The 26224-nt window shown below is 36.7% G+C and overlaps 1 protein-coding gene and 1 non-coding gene across 4 annotated transcripts in view; both read right to left on the bottom strand.

Annotated features, from left to right (window-relative positions):
* HS6ST3 (heparan sulfate 6-O-sulfotransferase 3) overlaps window positions 1–26224 on the bottom strand; it is a 925875-nt gene that overhangs the window by 419258 nt on the left and 480393 nt on the right. The window lies entirely within an intron of this gene.
* On the bottom strand, window positions 25099–25205 carry LOC136309734 (U6 spliceosomal RNA). Its single transcript, XR_010726385.1, has one exon. It is a non-coding gene; the product is annotated as a U6 spliceosomal RNA (small nuclear RNA).

A 26224-nucleotide genomic window follows, 5' to 3' on the forward strand; every position in this document is an offset into this window, starting at 1 on the left:
TGCAACTGTCAGCTGATTTTTCAAAAGAAACTTTGCAAGTCAGAAGGGAATGGCAAGAAATATTCAAAGTGATAAAAAGCAAGCACTTACAACCAAGATTCCTCTACCCAGCAAACTATCATTTAGAATTGAAGGACAGCTTGACCTATGGTGGCACAGTGGATAAAGCGTCAACCTGGAAATGCTGAGGTCGCCGGTTCGAAACCCTGAGCTTGCCTGGTTAAGGCACATATGGGAGTTGATGCTTCCAGCTCCTCCCCCCTTCTCTCTCTCTGTCTCTCTTCTCTCTCTCTTTGTCTCTCCCTCTCCTCTCTAAAATGAAGGAAAAAAAAGCACCTCTTACCTAAGAGTGTGCCTTAAAAATAAATAAATAAATAATAAATTAATTAGAATTGAAGGACATATAAAGAGCTTCCCAAACAAGAAAAAATTAAAGCAGTTCATCATCATTACACCAATATACTAAGAAATGTTAAAAAGAAGAAAAGAAGATAAGAAATCTTAATAATAAAATGGCAATAAATACATATCTATCAACAATTACTTTAAATACAAATAGATTAAATGCTCCAATCAAAAGACATGTGGAAGGCCCTGGCCAGTTGGCTCAGTGGTAGAGCACTGGCCTGGCGTGCAGGAGTCCTGGGTTCGATTCCCAGCCAGGGCACACAGGAGAAGCGCCTATCTGCTTCTCCACCCTTCCCCCTCTCCTTCCTCTCTGTCTCTCTCTTCCCCTCCCGCAGCCAAGGCTCCATTGGAGCAAAGTTTGCCCAGGCGCTGAGGATAGTTCTGTGGCCTCTGCCTCAGGCGCTAGAGTGGCTCTGGTCACAACAGAGTGACGCCCTGGATGGGCAGAGCATCGCCCCCTGGTGGGCAGATGCAGGAGTCTGTCTGACTGCCTCCCCGTTTCTGGCTTCGGAAAAATACAAAAAAAAAAAGAGAGAGAAAAAGACATGTGGAAGCTGCCCTGACCAGTTGGCTGAGCAGTAGAGCATTGGCCCAGCATGAGGAAGTCCCAGGTTTGATTCCCAGTTAGAGCACACAGGAGAAGTGATCATCTGCTTCTCCATCCCTCCCCCTCCCTTCTCTCTCTCTCTCTCTCTCTCTCTCTCTCTCTCTCTCTCTTTTTCTCTCTTTCTCTTTCTTTTTTTTCCCACAGTCATGGCTCAAATGGTTTGAGCAATTTGGCCCCAGGCACTGAGAATGGCTTCATGCCCTCACTTCAGGTGTGAAATAGCTCAGTTCTGAGCAACAGAGCTGAAGCACTGGATGGGCAGAGCATTGCCCCCTAGTGGGCTTGTCAGATGGATCCTTGTCAGGGCACATGCCAGAGTTTGTCTCTGTATCTCCCCACCTCTCACTTAAGAAAAAAAAAAGACATGGAAGCTAAATGGATAATAAACCCTTGCATATGCTGTCTAAAAGAGCCTCACTTCAAATAAAAGACACAGACAGACTGAAAGTTTAGGGATAGAAAAAAATATTTCAAAAAAGTGGAAAAAGCAAAACAAACAAAGTCTGGAATAGTAATACTTTTACCAGACAAAATAGACTTAAATCAAAGGCCATATAAAGAAGAACCCAGCAATTCCACTTCCAGGTATTTATCTGAAGAAACCCAAAACACTAAATAGAAAAAACATATAAATCCATATTAGATTATATTACAGCATTATTTACAATAACCTAGATATAAAAGTGACCTAAGCGTCTATCAACAGATGAATGGATAAAGAAGAAATGGTGCAGATACACAATAGAATATTACTCAACCATAAAAAAGAATGAAATCTTGCCATCTGCAAGAACATGGATGGACCTACAAGGTATTGTGTTGAGGGAAATAAGTCAGACAGAGAATGACAAATGCCATAATATTTATATGTGGAATCTAAAAATCAAAGTAAACAAACAAGCAGAATAGAAACAGACTCATAAATATAGAGAATATTTTGATGGTTGCCAGATGAAAAGTTTGGGGGAATGAATAAAAATAGTAAAATGTAGAAATTAGTAGTTACAGAATAGTCATGGGGATGTAAAATTCAACATAGAGAATATAGACTATAATATTGTAATAACTATGTATATTGTCAGATGGGTACTAGATTTATTGAGGTGATCACTTCTAAGTTATATAATATCTAATCACTGGGTAGTACACCTGAAACTAATATTGTATGTCAACTGCAATTGGAAAATAAAAAGTTATTTAAAAAATAGTAGCATCAAATATCATAGCTCAAAGATTACTATAATATAAAATTAATGAAAATATTTCAGATATTGAAAGAATTGTCAACACATGACACAGAGACATGAAATGAGAAAATGCTGTTGGAAAACTGTTGCAAATAGACTTTTTAAAAACAGGATTGCCACAAACCTTTCATTTGGAAAAAAAACCCCGCAGTATCTTATACAAAAGTAGTAAAGTAAAGTGCAATAAAATGAGGTAGGCCTGTATATCCCATTGGGGAAGTAAAGAAAGTGTAGAGGGATGCTGAAGCTGTCCTGAATAAAATCATTTTCTTGTCAGTGAGAAATATTTGTGCTTTGAAATTTTAGATTGCTTAAGAAAATGAGAGCCTGATCAGGTGGTGGCACAGTGGATAGAGTGTCAGACTGAAATGTGGAGGACCCAGGTTCGAGATCCTGAGGTTACCAGCTTGAGAGCAGGCTCATCTGGTTTGAGCAAAGCTCACCAGCTTGAGCCCAACATCACCGGCTCAAGCAAGGGATCACTCGGTCTGCTGTAGCCCCCCAGTTAAGGTACATAGGAGAAATTAATCAATGAACAACTAAGGAGGCGCAACGAAGAACTGATGTTTCTCATCTCTCTCCCTTCCTGTTTGTCTGTCCCTCTCTCTGACTCTCTCTGTCTATGCCACAAAGAGAGAGAGAGAGAGAGAGAGAGAGAGAATACTGGAAGAAAGATGCTCAATTGTTCACCAAACTTTTTAGTGAGACTGAAATGGACATATATCAGAGTGCTTGCCTAGCTCATGATGACCCATAATCTATAGCAGCAGACAACACCCTCAGGGTGCATCCCTAGAAGTCACATTTTTACCACTTGTCACTATTCTTCTAGTAAAGAGGACAGGATGTGTCAACTCAGAGGATGGAAAAAGAAGCCAATAGCAAGGAAAGCTGGTCTGCAGATGGCAGGGGAGTGGGGATAGAATGGGGCCAAAAATACAGAAAGTAGAAGCTAGTAGTTATTTGGCCTCAGAGGGTAAAGTGTATCTAAGATAAACTGACTTGGTTCCTGCAGTTGTTTCATTCTGTTTTAAGTCCCCACAAGGCCTAGAGACATTTCTTGCTTTTTGATCCAAGATGCAACTCTCACTCATAATAAATCCTCTACTTGCTTACGTTATAGAAAAGAAGTGTTACTTAAAACCAAAAGAAACTTGAGGAAAATCAGTATCAATTATGTTCCACAAAGTAATGCCAATGCTAAAGAGTACTTTCTCTGACTTGGAGGAGTCCAAGTCTTGGATGATCTAATATTTAGGCTAATTATCAGTTGAATAATTTATGGAAAGATGATGGCATGCAAGATACTCTTAATCTCTTCCCTTGAAATTTCAATGAATTGAACAACTATAACACAGTGAAGTAACCCTACGTAGGTCTGCAGGTGCACCTGAAAGATCCATGCATCTAATGGACTAATGGTGGGATGGGGTAAAAATGGGGTGGAAGGTAAAATGCATTTGTGATGGGCTTTGGAAAGGAGAGAAGACAAATTTGGAGAGATTGGGTATTTTTTCCTCTGGGGAGAGGGAAATTTGGATTCTCCAGATTTTGTCTGAGGGGTACAGAGAGCGAAACTCAGAGTAACTGGGTCTCATTCTTCTGGGAAGAGCAGTGAGACAGAGGGGCAGAAGGGGAAATAAACCAGAGGCCAGAGCGTGGGGTCACAGCTGGTATTCCCATGGTCTGCCTGCAGCCTGTACTCAGAAGAGATAGAGAAAGCTAAAGTGCAGCCATCCAGCTTCCCAGATCACACCACCCTCACCTTGCAGTACTGAGAGTGGCATAGACAAGCCCCATTGCTAGCTATCCAGAGCCATTCTCTCCCCTGGGGAACAGATGTGCTCCATGTCCAGTTCCCAGGAGTGACCGGAGCCCTGAGATCGCCATTGCAAGAGCCATAAAGCTATGCCGTGGAGCCGAAGCCATAAGGCTGAAGCTGTAAAGCCCTCACATGTCCCAGCAACCAACACTACTGCTGCTCCACCTACATCATTGTGACAGCAACATATCAGCAGACAGCCCAAAAACTTCACAGAGCTAAAAGTTGTAATACAGTGACACCTACTGGAAGAAACCTCTCAAAACCGAAATTTATTTTCTTTATTTTGCCCTTTTTCTTTTTTTTCTTCATATTCTTTATTCTTTTTTTCATTTTCTAAAAATATTTATATTTTTATTTTATTTTTTTAGGGTGTTTAGTTTTTTATATTTTTCTTTAATTTTGATCATTTTTCCTGTGGTTTTTCCTCTTTACTTGTCATAATTTTTACATTTTTTTATCACTTTTTAAATTTTTTTCAACTTTTTTAGTTGTTTTTCTGTTAAGGTTCTTAACAATACCACTCTGAAATGCCACCAAGAAAGAAGAAAGTAGATAACATGGCTACACAAGACAGAGATGTATGTCAGATAGAAAAACAATCTCAATCATATGGAAGCCTTAAAGTTAAATCATAGAGAATTCAAAATTAAAGTAAGAAAAATACTCAATGAGATGTGAGAAGAAACCACTCAGCATCTTAATGAACTCATACAACAAATTAATGAACAAAACAAACACCTCACCAAGGAGATTAAAACTTTAAAAACCTAGATGAAGAACTCAATATATGAGTTAAAGACTGAAGTAGTAAGTTAGCTAATAGAACAAACCAGATAGAGGAAAGAATCAGTGATATTGAAGATAGGCAACTAGAGATGCTACAGAGAAAAGAGAAGAGGAATTCACAAATTTTACAAAAAAGGAGCTCTACCAGAATTGTCGGGCTCCATCAGAAAGAGCAGTATAAGAATAATGGGTAGGACAGAAGAAGAAGAAAGGGAGAAGGGAATAGAGAGCCTATTCAAACAAATAATTGATTATAATTTCACAAACCTATGAAAAGAGATAGAATCTCGTATCCAAGAAGCAAACAGAATGTCAAGTTACCACAACCCAACAGACCTATGCCAAGGCACATCATAATAAAAACTCAATGACAAAGAAAGAATCCTCAAGGTAGCTAGGGAAAAGAAGACCATAACATATAAAGAAAAGCCCATTAGATTATTTTCAAAACTCAATGACAAAGAAAGAATCCTCAAGGCAGCTAGGGAAAAGAAGACCATAACATATAAAGAAAAGCCCATTAGATTATTTTCAAAACTCAATGACAAAGAAAGAATCCTCAAGGTAGCTAAGGAAAAGAAGACCATAACATATAAAGAAAAGCCCATTAGATTATCAACAGATTTCTCAGCTGAAACTCTATAAGCCAGAAGAGAGTGAACCCAAACACTCAAAGTACTGAAAGGAAGGAAATACCAGCCAAGAATATTAATATTTATTAAAGTTACCCTTCAGATATGTAGGAGAAATAAAAATTTTTCCAGACATACAAAAGCTGAGGGAATTTATCATTAGAAAACCCCCATTGAAGGAAGTGCTCAAAGGGGTTATTTGACCAGATACAAAGAAAAAAACATATAAAACTACAAGTAAAAGCTCTAACAAGAATAATCTGTGACAATAACATGAAAACAGAGAGGATAAAGATATGCAGTAGCAAAGGAGAATGCAGTAGAGAAGCATGCATATGACAAAGTTCTCTTTTACGTATGAACATTTTCTTCTTAACCTAATGGTTACAACACATTAAAAAAAACACTACTGAAACACACAGCTTAAAAAAGAAGAAACAGGAGAAACAAATATGGAATACCAGAAATCAAAAACAACAACAGAAACAAAAAAGAGAAGAACCAAACAAGACACAGAGCTACCAGAAAACAAAACATAAAATGGGTATAGGAAATCCTCAAGTTTAAATAATTACCAAATATGTAAATAGACAGAACCACCAATAAAGAGAGGGAAGCACCAATAAAGAGGAACAGAGTAGCAGATTGAATCAAAGAGCAAAACCCAATCATATGCTGCCTTCAAGAGACACATCTAAACTGCAAGGACAAAAGTAGATACAAAGTGAAAGGTTGGAAAACAATTTTCCAAGCAAATAATATCTAAAGAAAAGCAAGTGTAGCCATACTCATATCTGACAATGCTGACTTCAAGACAATAAAGGTAACCAGAGACAAGGATGGACATTTCATAATGATAAAGAAGACATTGTATCAAGAAGACATAACACTTCTTAATATACATGCACCTAACCAGGGAACACCAAAATAATTAAAACATCTATGAACTGATCTAAAAATAGAAGCAAAAAAACACCTTTGATGGCTTTAGATAGATTATCCAAACAAAAAATCAATAAAAAAAATATCGGCCTTAAATGACATTCTGGACCAAATGGACATAATATACATTTATAGGACAATTCATCTTAAAACATCAGATTATACATTCTTCTCCAGTGTGCATGGAACATTCTCAAGGACAAACCTATGTTAGGCCACAAAATTAACAACAGATTCAGAAAGATTGAAATTACACCGAGCATATTTTCTGACATAAAGCTTTGAAATTAGAATTCAACTGTAAAAATAAATAAATAAAAGAACAAATAAATAAACCCATAAAATTGTGGAAATTAAACAACATACTTCTAAAAATTGACTGGGTCAAAGATGAAATAAAAGCAGAGTCAAAAGATATATACAGTCTGACCAGGCAGTGGCGCAATGGATAAACCATCAGACTGGGACACAGAGCACCAAGGTTTGAAACCCAGAGGTTGCTGGCTTGAGTGTGGGCTCATCTGGTTTGAGCAAGGCTCACCAGCTTGAGCTCAAGGTCGCTGGCTTGAGCAAGGGGTCACTCAGTCTGCTGTAGCCACCCCCCCCCCATCAAGGCACATATGAGAAAGTAATCAATGAGCAACTAAGGTGCTGCAACAAAGAATTGATGCTTCTCATCTCTCTCCTTTCCAGTCTGTCTGTTCTTATCTGTGCCTATCTCTGTCTCTCTCTCTGTCTACATCACAAAAACAAACAAACAAACAAAAAAATATATATATATACAGACAAATAAAAATAACAACATGACATATCAAACTTCCAGGATGATGCAAAAGCAGTAATAAAAGGAAAGTTGATATCATCACAGGCTTATATCAAGAAACAAGAGAGATCCCAAGTAAATAATATAACCTCACATCTTAAAGAACTAAAAAAAGAAGAACAAAGGCAACACAACATCAGCAGAAGAAAGGAAATACTAAAAATTAGAGCAGAATTAAATGAAATAGAGAACAAAAACACTATAGAAGAAATTAATATAACCAAGAGCTGCTTCTTTGAAAAGATCAATAAAATTGACAAACCCCTGGCTAGACTCACTAATGAAAAAAGAGGAAGGACTCATATAAACAAAATCCAAAGTAAAAGAGGAGATATTACCACAGACATCATAGATATACAAAAGATCATAGTTGAATATTATGAAAGATCAGATGCCACCAAATTCAACAACCTAGAGAAAAAAGATAAATTTTTAGAACTATACAATCTTTTTAGACTGATCCACAAAGAAGTGGAAAATCTAAATAGACCTATAAACAGAAATAAAATAGAAACAACTATCAAAAACCTCCCCAAAAACAAAAGTCCAGGACCAGATGGTTACACTAGTGCAGTGGTCAGCAAACTTATTAATCAACAGAGCCAAAAATCAACAGTGCAACGATTGAAATTTAATTGTCAAATTTTTTAAACTTAAACTATTTATATATAGGTAGGGATATTCCTTATCAAGATAGCGCCCACACATGGTATTTTGTGGAAGAGCCTCACCCAAGAGGCCAAAGAGCCACATGTGGCTTGTGAGCTGCAGTTTGCCGACCAGGGCACTAGTGAATTCTACCAAACATTCAAAGATTTGGTACCTATCCTTCTCAAAGTCTTCCAAAAAATAAAAGAAGAAGCAATACTCCTCAGCACATTTTATAAGGCCAACATAACCCTCATACCAAACCTGGCAAGGACAACACAAAAAATATAAAACTACAGACCAACATCTCTAATGAATACAGATGCAAAAATGCAAAACAAAATACTAGCAAATCAAATACAACAACACATTATAAAAATAATACATCACGATCAAGTGGGATTCATTCCAGGAGCACAAGGATGGCTCAACATATGGAAATCAATCAATGCAATATACCACATCAACAAAGCAAAGAACAAAAATCATATGATTCTATCAAAAGATGCAGAAAAGGCATTCAATGATGTACAACATCTCTTTATGTTTAAAAACTCAATAAAATCAGGCCCTGGCCGGTTGACTCAGCGGTAGAGCGTTGGCCTAGCGTGCGGAGGACCCGGGTTCGATTCCCGGCCAGGGCACACAGGAGAAGCGCCCATTTGCTTCTCCACCCCTCCGCCGCGCTTTCCTCTCTGTCTCTCTCTTCCCCTTTGGCAGCCAAGGCTCCATTGGAGCAAAGATGGCCCGGGCGCTGGGGATGGCTCTGTGGCCTCTGCCTCAGGCGCTAGAGTGGCTCTGGTCGCAACATGGCGACGCCCAGGATGGGCAGAGCATCGCCCCCTGGTGGGCAGAGTGTCACCCCTGGTGGGCGTGCCGGGTGGATCCCGGTCGGGCGCATGTGGGAGTCTGTCTGACTGTCTCTCCCTGTTTCCAGCTTCAGAAAAATGAAAAAAAAAAATAAAAAAATAAAAACTCAATAAAATCAGAATAGAAGGAAAGTACCTCAACATAATAAAGGCCATGTATAACAAACCATCAGGTAATATCATATTAAATGGTGAAATAATGAAGGCTTTTTCTCTAAAATCAAGAATGAGATATAGCTACCCAGTCTCTCCACTCTTATTCAACATAGGTCTGGAAGTATTAGCCAGAGCTATCAGGCAAGAGAAAGAAATAAAAGGCATTCATATCAGGAAAGAAGAAGTAAAGGTATCATCACATTTTGCAGATGACATGATCCTGTGTATAGAAAACCCCAAAGACTCCACCAAAAAACTATTAGAAACGATAAATCAATACAGTTAAATTACAAGATACAAATTCAATATACAAAATTCTACTGCTTTTCTATAAGTCAACAATGAAACTGGAAAATGAACTCAAAATAACAATTCATTTTACAATTGCAACAACAAAAAAGTAAAGTACTTAGGAATAAACATAACAAAGGATGTGAAGGACCCGTATACTGAAAACTACAAAGTATTATTGAAAGAAATTGAAAAAGACACAATGAAATGGAAAAATATTCCATGTTCATGGATTTGAGAAATCAACATAGTTAAAACGGCCATGTTACCCAAAGCGATATACAAATTTAATGCCATCCCCATCAAAATCCCAATGTCATTTTTTAAAAAAATGGAACAAAAAAATACCAACTGTGTATGGAACTATAAAAAACCCTGCATAGCGAAAGCAATCCTGAAGAAAAACAGCATGGTATTGGTAGAAAAAGTGACATACAGACAAATGGAACAGAACTGAGAGCCCAGAAATAATTTTTTTTTGTATTTTTCTGAAGTTGGAAATGGGGAGGCAGTCAGACAGACTCCCCCATGTGCCCGACCAGGATCCACCCGGCACGCCCACCAGGAGGCAATGCTCTGCCCATCTGGGGCGCTGCTCTGTTGCAATCAGAGCTATTCTAGCACCTGATGCAGAGTCCATGGAGCCATCCTCAGCGCCCGGGCAAACTTTGCTCCAATGGAGCCTTGGCTGTTGGAGGGGAAGAGAGAGACTGAGAGGAAGGAGAGGGGGAAGGGTGGAGAAGCAGATGGGTGCTTCTCCTGTGTGCCCTGGCCGGGAATTGAACCCGGGACTCCTGCATGCCAGGCCAACGCTCTACCACTGAGCCAACCAGCCAGGGCCGAAATAATTATTTTTGACAAAGAAATCAAAACACACAATGGAGAAAAGAGAGCCTCTACAATAAATTTTGCTGGGAAAATTGGAAAGCCACATGCAAAGGAGTGAACTTGACTACAGTTGGTACTCCTGCACAAAAATTAATTCAAAATGTATCAAAGACCTAAATATAGGATCTGAAACAATAAACTACATAAAAGAAAACATAGGTACTAAACTCGGGGACCTTGGCCATAGAAAACATTTTATGAACTTGACCCCAAAAGCAATGGAAATAAAGGCAAAGGTAAATAAATATATCGAACTAAGAAGCTTCTGCCCAGCAAAAGAAACTGACAACAAAAGAAACAACCAACTAAATGGGAGATATTTCCAAACAACAGCTCAGATAAGGGGTTAATATCCAAAATATATAAAAAACTCTCAAAGCTCATTAACAAACAAGCAAACAATACAATAAAAAAATGGGGAGAGGACATAAACAGACACTTCTTCCAGAAAGAAATACAAATGGCCAACAGATATATTAATAGATGCTCATCTTCAATTAGAGAAATGCAAATCAAAACTATGAGATATTACTTTTACTTGTTAGATTGGCTATTATCAGCAAGGCAGGTAATAACGAGTGTTGGAGAGGCTATGGAAAAAAAGGAACCCTCATTCACTGTTGATGGGAATGTAAAGTAGTACAACCATTATGGAAGAAAGTATGGTGGTTCCTCAAAAAATTAAGAATAGGACTACCATATGACTGAGTAATCTCTCTACTGGTATCTAACCCCAAACTCTAAAACATTGGTACATAAAGTCACATGCAGCCCCATGATCATTGCAGCTACATTATTCACAGTGGCCAAGATATGGAAACAACCAAAATGTCCCTCTATAGAGGACTGGATAAAGAAGATGTGGTACATACATACTATGGAATACTACTCAGCCATAAGAAATGATGACATAGTGCCATTTATGACAACATGGATGGACTCTGAGAATATTATACTGAGTGAAATAAGTAAATCAGAAATAGCTAAGGAGTGTATTATTTCACACATTTGGGATATAAAACTGAGACTTATTGACACAGATAAAATTGAAGTGGTTACCAGGGAGAAAGGAATGTGAGGGAGGGTAAAGGGTTTTATATGAATGGGGAGGGAGAAACGGTGAAAGGAAAGGTGTAATGAAGGATAAATATAAGGTAATGGAAAATAATTTGACTTTGGGTGATGAGTATACAACATAATCAACAGTTCTAATGCTATAGAGATGTTCACTTGAAGCCTATATATACTCTTATTGATCAATGTCACCATGTTAAAGTTAATTTTCTAAATAAAATTTTTAAAAAATAGTTTATCAGTGAGGGTATGATTAAGTAGGTCAAACACCATCTAGGTGTCCGGTAAAATATAAGAGATGACTTCTCAGTTGAGCAAAAATGATGACTGGTTAATATTGAAAAATATTTTGTGGAGGCCCTGGCCGGTTGGCTCAGTGGTAGAGCGTCGGCCTGGCGTGTGTAAGTCCCGGGTTCGATTCCCGGCCAGGGCACACAGTAGAGGTGCCCATCTGCTTCTCTACCCCTCCCCCTCTCCTTCCTCTCTGTCTCTCTCTTCCCGTCCTGCAGCCGAGGCTCCATTGGAGCAAAAGATGGCCCAGGTGCTGGGGATGGCTCCTTGGCCTCTGCCCCAGGTGCTAGAGTGGCTCTGGTTGCAACAGAGCAACGCCCCTGATGGGCAGAGCATCGCCCCCTGGTGGGTATGCCGGGTGGATCCTGGTCAGGCGCATGCGGGAGTCTGTCTGACTGCCTCCCCGTTTCCAGCTTCGGAAAAATACAAAAAAATATATATATTTTGTGGAATGATCAAGACAGAAGCTGGATTGCAGTGAGTGGAAGAGAAGAATGGGAAAGTAGAAACAAGGGAAGATAACTTTTACAACATTTTTAAGAACCATGACTGGAAGCGGCAAGGCTTTGAGTGGACGGATATGAAGAATGGGATGAGAAGTTGTTACTGTTGTTGTTTAAGTGGGAAAGGCTTCATATTCCAGACATGAGGAATACATGTCACAGGCTCACAGATTTAGAAGACGATATCTTTTGTGGGAAATGATGAGCAGAAGGAACAGTACAATGTAATTGGAAAATAATGTGTCAAGAAGATAAAGAGAGTTTACTCATAATGTACATTACAAGTTTAGTCAAACTAAACTGTTATTATAAACCAACTGTGCCTGTCCTGTGGTGGTGCAGTGGACAAAGCATCGATCTAGAATGCTAAGGTCACCAGTTCAAAAGCCTGGGCTTGGCTGGTCAGGCACATAGGAGAGTTGATGCTTCCTGCTCCCCCCCCCCTTTTTTTTTCCTTTCTCTTTCTCTCTCTCTCCCTCTGCTGTCTAAAATGAATGAATGAATAAATAAATAAATAAATAAACAAACAAACTGACTGCTTGGGAGAAAATTATATAAGGGAAAAAATGCATTGCCATCCTCAAATGGAATGCCTGAAAACTAATTACTGTTCCTAACTTATTTGTCCCCAGTGCCTCACCAACATGATTCTTCTTTAATAGATTCATATTTCAAAGTGCAGAATCAAAAAAGGAAAATGTGCCAGCTAGCAATGGCACAGAGACTATCCACTCAGGTATAACAGTAATTGTAAAAGTGAATAAGGTGAGATTTTTAACTCTACTAAACTTACAGATTTGGTCTCCTTTTACAACTCTCATTTCCCAAGAATATAGAATGTGTACCAAATAACTGAACACTTATTTTGTTGACTTTGAAGAATATTTAAAATAAACGTAGCATATTTAATAAAGAATTCTCTTTCTAAAATTGTTTTTAGACACAGAAAAATGTTAGCATAGTAAGAGAACAACCTATTGTGAAATGAGCAAAGCATAGAAATAAAAGTATTGAATCAACCATATTTCCTGGAATCTTTAATGTTTTCAAGCCACTGCCGTGGCCTTGCTACCACCATCATCACGACCATCACCACGACCATCGTCATCACTATCACCATGTCCATCACTACCCTCCAACATCACCACCACCATCACCACCACCATTTCCATTACCATCACTATTATCACCACAACTATCACCACCCTGTCGCCAATATCATCAGCACCAGCTAGTTTCCTAGCATGATTCTGAACCATAAGTGGTTTTATGAACCAAAAATTTTAGCTATAGCTCATTCAATCACAACAAAGTTCTGTGCTACCTTTTTGCCTGAAACTCATTCTTTCTTTATCTGCAAAATAAATATAATAAAGATACAGATGTAATCCAGTGGCAGTGGTAGAAATGTAGAATTGATACTCAAGGCAGGAGGAAGAGGCGCAGGATACCAAGTAACCATGCTGCAATCCTGACCCTCAAAGTACATGGCCTGCTGCAGGATAGATTTTTGACAGGAACTTACAAAAATAGTGTGTGCAGCCAGGGCTTTATTTGTAATGTCCCAGCATTGATAAAAAAAAAAAAAAAAAAAAAAAGGAGTGGGGGGAGTCAACTAAGCCAATGATGGAGAAAACTAATTTCATGGTAAAATAATTCTAAAATGTATTTAAGGTGCACTGGCAAGACCATTTTCAAAGAAATCTGCATTACAAAACATGCATGGGAATTGAAGACTCCATTCAGATAACCTCCAGCTGCTAAAGAAAAGCTGTTAAACTTTAGCTTTTCCCACTGTTTCATGTAAACAATTTTATGAGGGAGAAAAAGCTTCCTTACCACATCTGCCCTTGTCAAAAGAAAGGCACAGCATGGTGTAAATATTTTGTTGCTTCCATTAGCAAACCTTTCTTTCCTAGGAAAAGACATGAATAAACAAGAAGAAAACAGCAGGGCTGGAATTATTTACTAGCTTCCTTGAAGGAGATCAATATGGAAAAGTAATCGAAAGTGGCTTTTTTAGGTCTTGTCAAAGAGAGGAGCTCAGTGGAAGTTTATCTTTCTGTGAACTGTTATATTTTACGTTTAATGCCAAAAGATCCAAGATAAATATTTTACTTCTTAAAACCATCTAAAATTCTAAATTACGGCTTCCATAGCCTCTGTAACTAGGGCCCCGTAGTGCATGTTCAGATTTTTCTTGTAGTTTATGATGATAATACCTACCCTGGCATATGTGTGTTAGATGGACTTAAACTTGAAGTAGGAACTATCTTTCCAACTCAGCTTGGTATTAGCATATCTTTAACTTTCAATTTCCTTGTTTACCTTGCAGAAAAAGATGTGATTGATCACACAATGTGTGTGTGTGTGTGTGTGTAATCTGTTAAGTGAAATTCAAATGGCCACACAAAATTACTCAATTAAATGACCACATAACCAAATAAATGTTCCACCAGTTCAATTTGTGTTCTTATTTGCACTTATTTCATTTTAAAGACATTCAATTTCTTACTCTTTAAGCCTCTTTATATTTATGAGAATAACTGCCCATTCAGGAGGCCTAGCACATCATGACATAAATTGTTTGTACTTTTGTTTCTAAGCCTGCTTTGTCATGTTCTTAAACTTAAGGCTAGATGTTCTCATTTAAGATTGTGTGCATTTAACATGCAAACAGTTGCTGGGAAGTCAATAATAAGGTATATTTAAAGAAAACAGAAAATTTTAATCATTAGGAATGCACAGCATCTTGGATGTCAACATAAAGAAACACAAACAAAAAACACAAATATGCCATCACCCCAGGAATTTGCTTTGAATGAAGTCAGTTCCAGATTTTTGAGTTTTCGTTGGAATCTAGACACTGACTAGTGTTGTTATCAGCTCATACCTAGCCCTTGCATCAGCATAACTCTGTGTTTACTTCTCAGTGAATTTGAACTCCATGGTATAGTGGGGACAAAATGGGTTGAATTGAGAATTCTGACTCTACCCTTTAGTAGTTGTATGACTTTGGACACATCATCTCAATTTCCTCATTTTCAAAATGGTGCCAAATAATACTATGTGGTATACTTGTTATGCAGACTAGCTAACTTAATATATGAAGGCTGTTAATCATCTAGGTAATGCTAAATTAATTCTGTGGTTGTAATTATATTTTATTATAATAATTATTATTTAAAATAAATATTGTATGCATTTAAGGTATACAGCAAGATACTTTTTTTATTGTGTGGCAAGAGAACCTGGAATGTTCTCCCTTAGCTAATTTGCAGTACAAGATGCATATTATTAACTATAGTCATCATGCCGTACATTAGATCTCTAGATTTAGTCATCCTGTATAACAGCAACTTTGTACACTTTGACAAACATCTCTCCATTTCCGACACTTCCTAGCCCAGGTGGCCACCATTATACTCTTTTCCATGTATTTGACTTTTTATATGCCACTTACAAGTGAGATCATGTCATATTTTTCTCTTTGTGATTGGCTTATTTCACTTAGCACAATACTCTCCAGACTCGTCCATGTTGTCACAGATGTCATGATATTTATTTACAGATGACTAATATTCCACTGAATATCCCACAATTCTTTATTCATTCATTCATTGATACACATTTAAATGTTTTCATATCTTGGCTGTTGTGAATAATGTTGCAATGGCACCAAAAACTCAGGCAACAAAAGCAAAAATAAACAAATCAGATTACATAAAACTAAAGAGCCCCTGCATCCCAAAAGAACCAATCAACAAAATATACTGCTGACAAAAATTAGGAGATATTTCAAAACGAATATGAAGCAATAAAGTATCCCCTAATTTTTGTGAGGAGTGTATAAAGGTAGCCTATTGATTGGCATAAAATATTTGCAAACCATATATCAAATAAAAGGTTAATCCAAAATACACATCCAAACATAAGGAACTCCTTTTTACTTGAGAGAAAAAAACAACACAATTGAAAATATGCAAAGGACCTGAATGAACATTTTTTTCAAAGACATACAAATGACCAATAGGTATATGAAAAGGTGTTCAACATTGCTAATTATCAGGGAACTCCAAATCAAAACCATGATGATGTTTTATCACCTCATAACTGTTAGGATGGTTAAAAGGCAACCAGTTTCAAGTAACACTGCATATTTTTTTTAACTTTTTTAACATTAACTAACATTTCTTGCTTAGAAGTATAGAAAAATCAAATTCTAGTCCTGGAGACACCATCCTTTTTCTCTACAATGAGGAAGCTTTCTTTGTAACACATGTGCCCTCTCCCATCAGACAATTTTTTTCCAATTTAAAAAATGGATGTGTGCCATATCTCTTAGATAATCATTCTCATTTGAGAAACTTAAGAAACAGCAATATTAAAAAAAAAAATCAAGGCCCTGTCCGGTTGGCTCAGTAGTAGAGCATCAGCCTGGCATGTGGAAGTCCCAGGTTCAATTCCCAGCCAGGACACACAGGAGAAGCATCCATCTGCTTCTCTATCCTTCCCCCTCTCCTTCCTCTCTCTCTCTCTCTCTCTTCCCCTCCTGCAGCCAAGGCTCCATTGGAGCAAAGTTGGCTTGTGTGCTGAGGATGGCTCCGTGGCCTCCGCCTGAGGTGCTAGAATGGCTCCGGTTGCAACAGAGCAATGGCCCAGATGGACAGAGCCCCACCCCCTAGTGGGCATGCCGGGTGGATCCCAGTCAGGCACATGCAAGAGTATATCTCTCTGTCTCCCCACTTCTCACTTCAGAAAAATACAAAAAAAAATCAAAATGATCTGTACTTCTATGTCTCAGAGAGAGTATTGTTAATACTTTGGTTGATTATTTCATTTTAAGATTTTTATTATTGTAAAACTGACCATAATACAGAGAGAACATATGCACATTTTAAAGAATTTTAACAAAGAAAACACCTATGTAGGCATGACCCACTTTTGAAAGTAGAAAATTGTAGCACACATTTGAAGGTCCTTGGGCCCCAACCCCAATTAAAACGGCCTTCCTCATCATGTTTCCATCCTTTCTCCCTGAGCCTAGCGTCTGTTCTGTCTCCTATGAGTTGCAGCCCTAAATAATATATTAAAAGATTTTTGTTTTTTAACTTCCCATAAATAAAATCATGCATTATGTATTATTGGAGGCTTGCTTTTCATTCATCATTGTGTCTAAGAGTCATCCACATTTAAAGCATAGCTGTGTTTCTGTTCTCTTCCATGCTTTGCAGACTCCCACGGCATGTGTAAGCCCCCATGTATTTGACTCAATTGCTGATGGCCATTTGGGTCGTTTTCATATTTTGCTAAGAATATTTTTATGTATATTTCCTGGTACAAGTATTCAATGTTCCCCAGGGTTTCCACACAGCAATGAAGCCACTGGATTCATGAGTTACAGATATCAGACTTACTAAGGAATAGCTAAGTGTTTTAGTCCCTATATACAACCTAACATTTAGTGCTACCCAGCTTCTTAATATTTTCAAATCTGGTAGATATGTGTAATTTTACTACTGGTAACTATTGAGTTGGAGTACCTTTTTCTATCAGCTTTGCCATTCAAGTTTCTCTCTCTCTGGGTGTGCAGACACGTGACTATGAACTGTCTTAGCAATATCATTGAATATTTATCATGGATCCTATGTATAACTTTGTGTTGTTTCAAATTAACCAAGGATGATAGAAAGTTTCTCTGACCATCTATGCCTTTAAATTTTAAACTAAATGTGCAATTATTAGAAATAATATCATGGTTAATGATACCATTATTGATATAACTGCTCAAATTATAACTAGGAATCATTCTACTCTTCTCACTTTCCATTACTCTACCTTCCAGTGGGTGATCAAATTTTACTCTGAGCCTGACCAGGCAGTGGCGCAGTGGATAGATCATCAGACTGGGATGTGGAGGACCTTGGTTCGAGACCCCGAGGTCGCCAGCTTGAGCATGGGCTCATCTGGTTTGAGCAAAGTTCACCAGCTTGAACCCAAGGTCGCTGACTTGAGCAAGGGGTTACTCGGTCTGCTGAAGGCCCATGGTCAAGGCACATATGAGAAAGCAATCAATGAACAAATAAGGTGTCGCAATGCGCAACAAAAAACTGATGATTGATGCTTCTCATCTCTCTCTGTTCTTGTCTGTCTGTCTCTAACTCTCTTTGTCTCTGTAAAAAAAAAAATCTACTCTGACTACTTCTTAGCTACATTGTTAGATCTAGAAAACTGGTTCTTTTCCTTCCACAATAAACATAAGTATATTTATAGGTTCTTCTCTTGAAAGATATCTAGGTTGTTTCCACTTTTTAACTTTACCAACAATGATGCTTCAAACATTTCTGTACAACAGTGCAAGATTTTCTCTAAGATGTATATTAAAAATAGTATTTAGAATTAAAGAAATGTGTGAGCATTTAAAGTTACTAAGAAATCCCAAAAGCAAATAAGGGTTCTGTGCTGCTATCACAACACTATAGTTCAGTAGTTTTAAGTGGGTGGATAAAGGTTTTTAATTTTCATTTCATAGTCCATCATATGTTTGTGCTGTCTTTTAATTTTCTCTTTTTCTTTCTCCATTTTCTAATACATTGTCATTTTTTATTTTTATTTTATTTTTTACTGAATTGAGGAGGTTCTTTTGTGTTATTTGGATACTATATAGTTATTTGCCAGTTGTATGTGTTGCAGTTTGTGGCTCATCTTTTGTCTTTTTGCTGTAGTTACAGTGTCTTTTGCTAAACAATATCTTAATTTTAATATTGTCAGTTTAAATCCTTACTTGATTGCTTGAACTTTGGTGTCTTGCATTATGTGTATCTTTGCTGAAAAATATCTTTTTCTAATTTGTGATCATAAAAACATAATTTTCTATTTTCTTCTAAACTTTTTATAGTTTTCTCTTTCATACCTAAAATTTTTACTCACTTTCATTTACTTTTTGTAAGGATATGGGAACCCAATTTTAATCCTATCATATGATTAATTAATCATTTGCCCTATAATCATTTACATTGGCTGCCATTCTGCAATGATATTTCCATAAATAGTTTTCATATACAACCAAGTCTGTTGGGGTGCTCTTCATTATACTCTGTAGGTCTATATAACAACTCTGTACATTGTCTAAACTGAAATAATAAACTTAAATAAGCCTGATTATTTGCAAGAGTTTGTATTACCTGCTCTTCCTTATGAATGTCTGGGGTATTTCTTACACATTTCTTTTTCAAATAAATTCTTTCAAAAGTTCATCTAGTTAAAGAAATACACACAAGTCTTTTGAAGTTTTTATTCAATTGTTATTGAAGTTATAAATAAACTTGGGGAAAATTATTATGTTCCTATCTAGGACTACAATAAAACTCTCCATTTGTTTAGATTTTCTTTAATTTTTAGCAATAAAATTTACGATCTATATTTGTTTGTTCCTTTCTTCTCTTTTTCTAACCTCACACATTGTTTCAGTGGGAATATAGGTTTATAAAACTTTTACAGATTTATTTCTTATTACTTTGTATGTGTTGTTATACTAATTTCTTGGTGTTAGCATACAGAAATACAACTCACTTTTATATAATGAGTTTTTTTCCAGCACCTTGCAAAACTGTCTTATTCATTCTAGTAATTTTTTTAAATTATTTTAAATTTATTCATTTTTAGAGAGGAGAGAGAGAGGGAGAGAGAGAGACAGAGAGGGAGAGAGAGGAGAGAGAGACAAAGAGAGAGAAGGGGGGAGGAGCTAGAAGCATCAACTCCCATATGTGCCTTGACCAGGCAAGCCCAGGGTTTCGAACCGGTGACCTCAGCATTTCCAGGTCGACACTTTATCCACTGCGCCACCACAAGTCAGGCACTAGTAATTTTTTAATATATCTTTCCTGAGACTTTTACATAGATACACTTTGAACAATGACAATTTTGTCTCTTTCTTCCAATTCTTTTTTTTTATTATTATTACATTGGCTAACCTCCAATACAATACAAAACAAACAAACAGAAAAAAACCTACAATACAATATTGAATAATTTGTGACAGTAAGCATTCTTACCTTGTTCTTAACCTTTAAAAGAATGCTTTTAATATTTCACCATTAGTTGGGTGTTTGATATAGGTTTTCCATAGATTCCTTTTACCAGATAAATTAAGTTTCATTATTCTCCTACTTTGCCCTGATGTTGAAATTTATTGAATATTTTCCTGAACCTGTTGTTTAAAAGATCCTAGAGTTAAAAAAAAAACTTTAAGGTGTTTTTATGCTATATTACATTAATAAATTTGTTAGTATTAAATAAAATTTACATTCCTAAGATAACATTATACACTATCTTTTTTTAGGTGTGTTTAAATTATGTGTGCTAAATCTTTAATTAGATACTTGCATCTTTGTTCGTGACAAGAGTAGCCTACAATTTTTCTTTCTTCCAATGTCCTTGCTTCCTTGCCCAGTTCTATAGCAAGATTATCCTGGCTTCATATAATAAGTTTGAGATTGTTCCTTCTTCTTTCTTCTCAGAAATAGTTTATGTAACATTTGCATTACCTGTTCCCCATCTATCTGGTAGCCCTGATGTGATAGTTCAAGGTCTTATAGATTTGGCAAAAACTCTCATAGTGAAAGCCAACTTTAGAGCTCATTCACCTTGCAGAATTCAAGCCTTAGCTTTAGTTTTGGCCTCCTTAGGTTTGTTCCTTTTGTGTTCTCTCAGCAATGCATTTTAAAGGATTTTTATAATATTTTTTTTTACCAGCCTGTGCTTATTTTAATTAGGTGGTCTTTCATACTGTCAGAAATGATATGCCAGTGGCTATGTTCTTCTAACATTTGATCTGTCTTTACTTCTGAGATTGTCTATTCAAATCCATCTACTATATACCATGTCTACTCTGGCATATAGTAGAGGCTCAGGTAGTATTTATTAACAGAACAAATGAACACCACAACTGTGTACAACATATTTTGTTGTTGTCCTTATCACAATTCATTATAATTTCTACTGACATGTTTGTCACCGCAACTGAACTGACAGCTTTTGAAGAATATGAAGCTGTTTATGTCTGTTTTAATGTCTTCGTGTCCCCAATGTCTAGCACATAAATATACAGATAAATCAATCACTGTAGTTAATTTGAATATATGTAGGTTAAATTTTACCCAGATGCTTTTTAATCTGCTACCAAATAGGTAATTAATGCAATGCAAGGAAACCAAGATGTAAATTATTGAATTCTGCAGCAAAGTAAATTTACTGTCATTTAATTAGGTGCATTTCCCACTTTGTAGACTTGCTTATGTAAATCTCAGATAATTAAAAGCCTACAGTGAGTTGTTCAATAGTACTTATGATGCTTTTTTCGTATCTGCCCCAGGCAGCTGGTTTTTGGCAGTAGTCATCCAGCTCACATGCATTATTTGAACATAAGTTATGCTTCTTGACAAGATGCTCTGAACGTACAGTAGAAGGAGGGATTCAAGTGGGCCTGTACTGACCAGGCACCCTGCCAGACCCTATTTACTTAACCACAAACTACTTATAAATAGAATTTAGAGTCACGTGAGCTATTTTAATTCTTAAAGCTACTGTTAAGTGAAGTAATAGCCTTCCACAGTTTGCTATGAAGTATAAGACATAAAAAATCAATATCTATGCACACTTAATTCGCTGAAGAAAAACAAATGCACCTGCAATAACTGATAGCATCTAGTTTCAGAGTGTGTCTGGACAGACCGGGCCAATGACTAGGTGACCCTGCTGTCTTCAAAGTCTAAAAACAGCAAGATGTGTCCTAACCATGAGCGCTCAGAGAAGACAAGCCAACAAAACATACATTTCCAAGTTATCATGGAGTCTTACAGAAGATATAAGAGCCCTAAGAAGGAAAGTGTTCCAGGATAAAGTTTAATCACCAAATTAAAATAATTTTTTCTCTATATAAAACCATCAACAACGTAAATAAATAACAAGTAGAAGAATTTCAAACAAGTAAGTTGCTTTCACAATTAAACTCCTTTAGTTTGTTCAAGTTCTCGGTAAATATCTGAAAGTCTATGGCCAGATCTTCCTGTCCATTGTTGGTTTGCTTCCTGCTCCTACATACCCATGTCACAGTGGCTGGGTTAAAACCACAGAAGAATGGTTCTGTCCTGGAGAAAACAACCCCCTTTCACAGAAATTATTTTTTGGCTATAATGTGTCATGTATAATATCTTGGCTCTGTCTTGAGCTCCAAATAAAAGAATCTAATAAAACTCCTGCCTTTATTAATTGCACTATAATGCATTTAGCTACTCAAAACTATTTAAAGTAAACCAACTTGCTCATTAATCATCATTCCAGTTACAAAGAGAATCAAGCAAATAACCTTTCAAAATGTTTCTCAGGTCAAACTTCAAATCATTCCTACAACTTTCAAACACCGAATTTTAAAAGGTGGTTTACAATTATATGCACATGCTGTAACCAGTTAATTAAAGCAGATCTTAATTACACCATTATTCACTTCATCATTTTTAAGTTACAAAAGCAAATGTGAACACTGATCAATCCCTTCAGCATGGAGGGCATTATTCTCCAGAAGGTAGGTGTACAGCCTTTTGTATGCTTACAGCTAGGAAAGGGACATACTAGGCAACATTACTAAGTATTGTTCAAAACAGGAGAAAATTTAAATCATCCTTTTACCTGGAGAATATAGAGGGATGAACATATTGCAACACAGCAACAGTAGAAATCTGAGAGCCCACCTTTATTCCAAAACTGCATGTCTAGTTCTGATTTCAGGGGTATAAATTGACCCACTTAGAATTGTACCAGTATTTTCAGATATACTAAGCATTTTTCCTTATTGTTTTATACTCTGCCATGAAATTAGTATGTCTTTAACAGTTTGTTGGACTTTTCCAAGGCAATGACCAAGATGATCTTCATTATCAGCAACTCAATGATGACCTTGACATCCCTTTTTTGAGGTCATTCATGTCTTTTTGGTTTAGAACAAGGTAAAATATATATTTTTTCCTTTGCTTGATGACTCCTACAGAAATTTGTTTTTTCTTCCTTATTGATGATAAAATAAAAATCAAATGAGTATAAATTATATTCGCAGAAGAGCGCCAATAACTATGTCCCAGTCTCTCCTGTCAATTCCAATTACAGACTGGATGTGTCCTCCCTTGTCACATCACCTCTTTTTTACAAACCCCTTCATTTTCATCAGTGTCTATTGCAGTCTCCCCTTCCCTGATGGTTTTAATAATGTCCCAGCTCCCTCTGAATATGTGTAGTAGGAAATGGATATATAATTTGGGAATTTCAAATCTCAAACTGCAATTCAAAGATCACCTTTTTTTCCCTTTTGATAACCTGACAAATGTAACAGATAGAGCAGGACAGTCTCTTAAACTGGTTCCAAATGTTATAAAAGAAAAGTCAGATCAGAGCCACAGCACCTTGAGTCTGAAATGCAGCTGCTTGCCCAGGATTTCTCCCCTCTCAATTACGTCCTGCTTCTTCCAGCAAGCTGAATTTTATCTTAGCACTCAAGAGAAATGGCTCCATTAGAAAAACTGAGTAAAACACATTAAAAAAATCTTGTTTGGATGTTTTGTTATAAGATAAAAGTATCATTAATCATATGTCACACAGCCAATCTATATGTATGAATACATAAAATAGATACAATTTTACATTACTAATATGCAATGTATTCTTGATTCTAAGTCATCAGCCAATTATCCTCGAGCAGAGTAAGGCCCAGTAAATGCTTTTGAATGAATAAAGGTAAGATCATAGTATGAGAATATGTAATATAAAATAAGGGTTGTGTTAACCTGGCTAATGATAAAAGAGAAAACACTATTACACTCTTAGACAAAACGATTCTCTTTTTATCGTTCCATATCCCCAGTTTCTAAAACTATATACAAAACTGCAGAAAAAGGAAAAGTTACCTATCAGAATATAGAAAGAATGGAATAGGGGTATTATTTACTAGCTAAGGTCCTATTAGCAGACTTATTGAGCAAAAATTTTAAAAATTAAAGAAGCATTTGACATTTAAAAAAAAGAACATGAGGAAAAACAAATTTTAAAATGTGTCAATGTATTCATGTAATTTATATTGTACTAAAATACTTTAAATCTTCTTACTCAAGAGTATCTAATGATGAAATTTCCAGGCCTAAATTAACAGAGTCATTTCTCCTTGATACAGAAATAGGTTCCTATTGATCAAATTCAGCAGAGGGCAAACTAAGCAGTCTTGTCTGCCCATCTGTATGTGTTTTGCCAGCTCAGAATATCCCTAAAGAGGAACAGAAGTGCTTAGAATCAATACTGTCCAATCCGATTTTTTTTCATGGTTATGAAAGAGTATTCGGTAATTAAGAAGTAATTCCATTAAAATGTTTAGCACCTATATAATCAACTGGGATCCAGATGATTCTCTGTTTATGAAATCCTATTTACGAGTCCACTTTGTACATCACATTTATGTAACTGCCACATTGTTACCAAACAGTAACAGTTTTCTGTACCACATGAGCGGCCAGAAGTTGCAAGTTTAAGGGAAAATCACTTTATATTGTTAGAGGTTTAAAATTCTTTTAAAGAGGCTCCTCCTGGTTTTATGAAGCTTGTGATGTTACACATTTTTTGCAATTTAAACTAAATTTTTCCCCTAAGTATTTTAAAGATAAATGTCAATCTGGCCATATTCAAATGACAGATATTTTCCATTATAAGGACAAATAAGTGTTTGACACTTGAATATATGTTTTAGAGCAAGCATAAAATAAAAGGTGGGATTCTAACCAGGGTGATTAAACTAATTGTAATTAATTTTCATGTAACCAATAAAATTTAAGTTATATAGAAAGATAGATAACAGCATTTTTGCCTATTAGTTTTCTATTTTATTAAAATATTTTAAATATAAGTTTGAGATTAAAAATTATTTGCATATACTATGGATAGTTATGGTAATAATTCATAAAGATTAATTTATTTCATATTCATGCAATCATTATAAATACGTACAATGGCAACACTTTCAAAAAAACAAACAAAACAACTCTAGACAACAACTAAATTCTTTTTTTTTTTTTTAAATATGGAACGCTTCATGAATTTGCGTGTCATCCTTGCGCAGTGGCCATGCTAATCTTCTCTGTACCATTCCAATTTTAGTATATGTGTTGCCGAAGGGAGCACAACAACCAAGTTCTTAATGTGAGATTGGAAAAATATTAAAATCAGGACTGTGTATAATATCCATGACTTATGCCAAAAATCAGATGTAAATATAAGTAGAGTTTTACAATTTCATAAAATTGAAATTTAGGCAAAAGCAGATGGGACTAAGAAAACCTCAGTTTAAATATCACCATCACTAGGGGAAAGAGCTCTTGGAACGTTCTTAATTATATGTCACTTTCCCAGGTGACTTTAAAATAAATCTATGCCCTGGCCGGTTGGCTCAGTGGTAGAGCGTTGGTCTGGCGTGCAGAAGTCCCAGGTTCAACTCCCGGCCAGGGCACACAGGAGAAGCGCCCATCTGCTTCTCCACCCCTCCCCCTCTCCTTCCTCTCTGACTTTCTCTTCCCCTCCCGCAGCGAGGCTCTATTGGAGCAAAGATGGCCCGGGCACTGGAGATGGCTCCTCGGCCTCTGCCCCAGGCGCTAGAGTGGCTCTGGTAGCAACAGAGCGATGCCCCGGAGGGGCAGAGCATCGCCCCCTGGTGGGCAGAGCTAGCCCCCTGGTGGGCGTACCAGGTGGATCCCGGTGGGGCGCATGCGGGAGTCTGTCTGACTGTCTCTCCCCGTTTCCAGCTTCAGAAAAATACAAAATAAATAAATAAATAAATAAATCTGACAGAAACAAAACAGTCCTCTAAGAACTTAAATCTAAGACTATTAGAACTGAAAAAGGACATGCATAATAAATATACAACAAGAGATATTTACATAATATATAAGATTAAATATTGTATAACATCACTAAAAAATGCACTTGCTTATCACTTAGGCAAGTTCATTTACACGTCAATAATTTATGTGATTGAGGTAGAGGGCTGTTAATTCAAAGCTTGAATAGAGTGGGTGACTGCCTCGTTGGAAAACTGCTTACAAATGGATAATGCATATTCTGATTAATCTACTCGTCATCATTTTTACACAGCAGAAATGATTCATAGCAAGGATCAAAATGCTGATTGTACAACTAGATCAATC

This window comes from Saccopteryx bilineata, chromosome 6, assembly GCF_036850765.1.
Source record: "Saccopteryx bilineata isolate mSacBil1 chromosome 6, mSacBil1_pri_phased_curated, whole genome shotgun sequence".
Classification (NCBI taxonomy): domain Eukaryota; kingdom Metazoa; phylum Chordata; class Mammalia; order Chiroptera; family Emballonuridae; genus Saccopteryx; species Saccopteryx bilineata.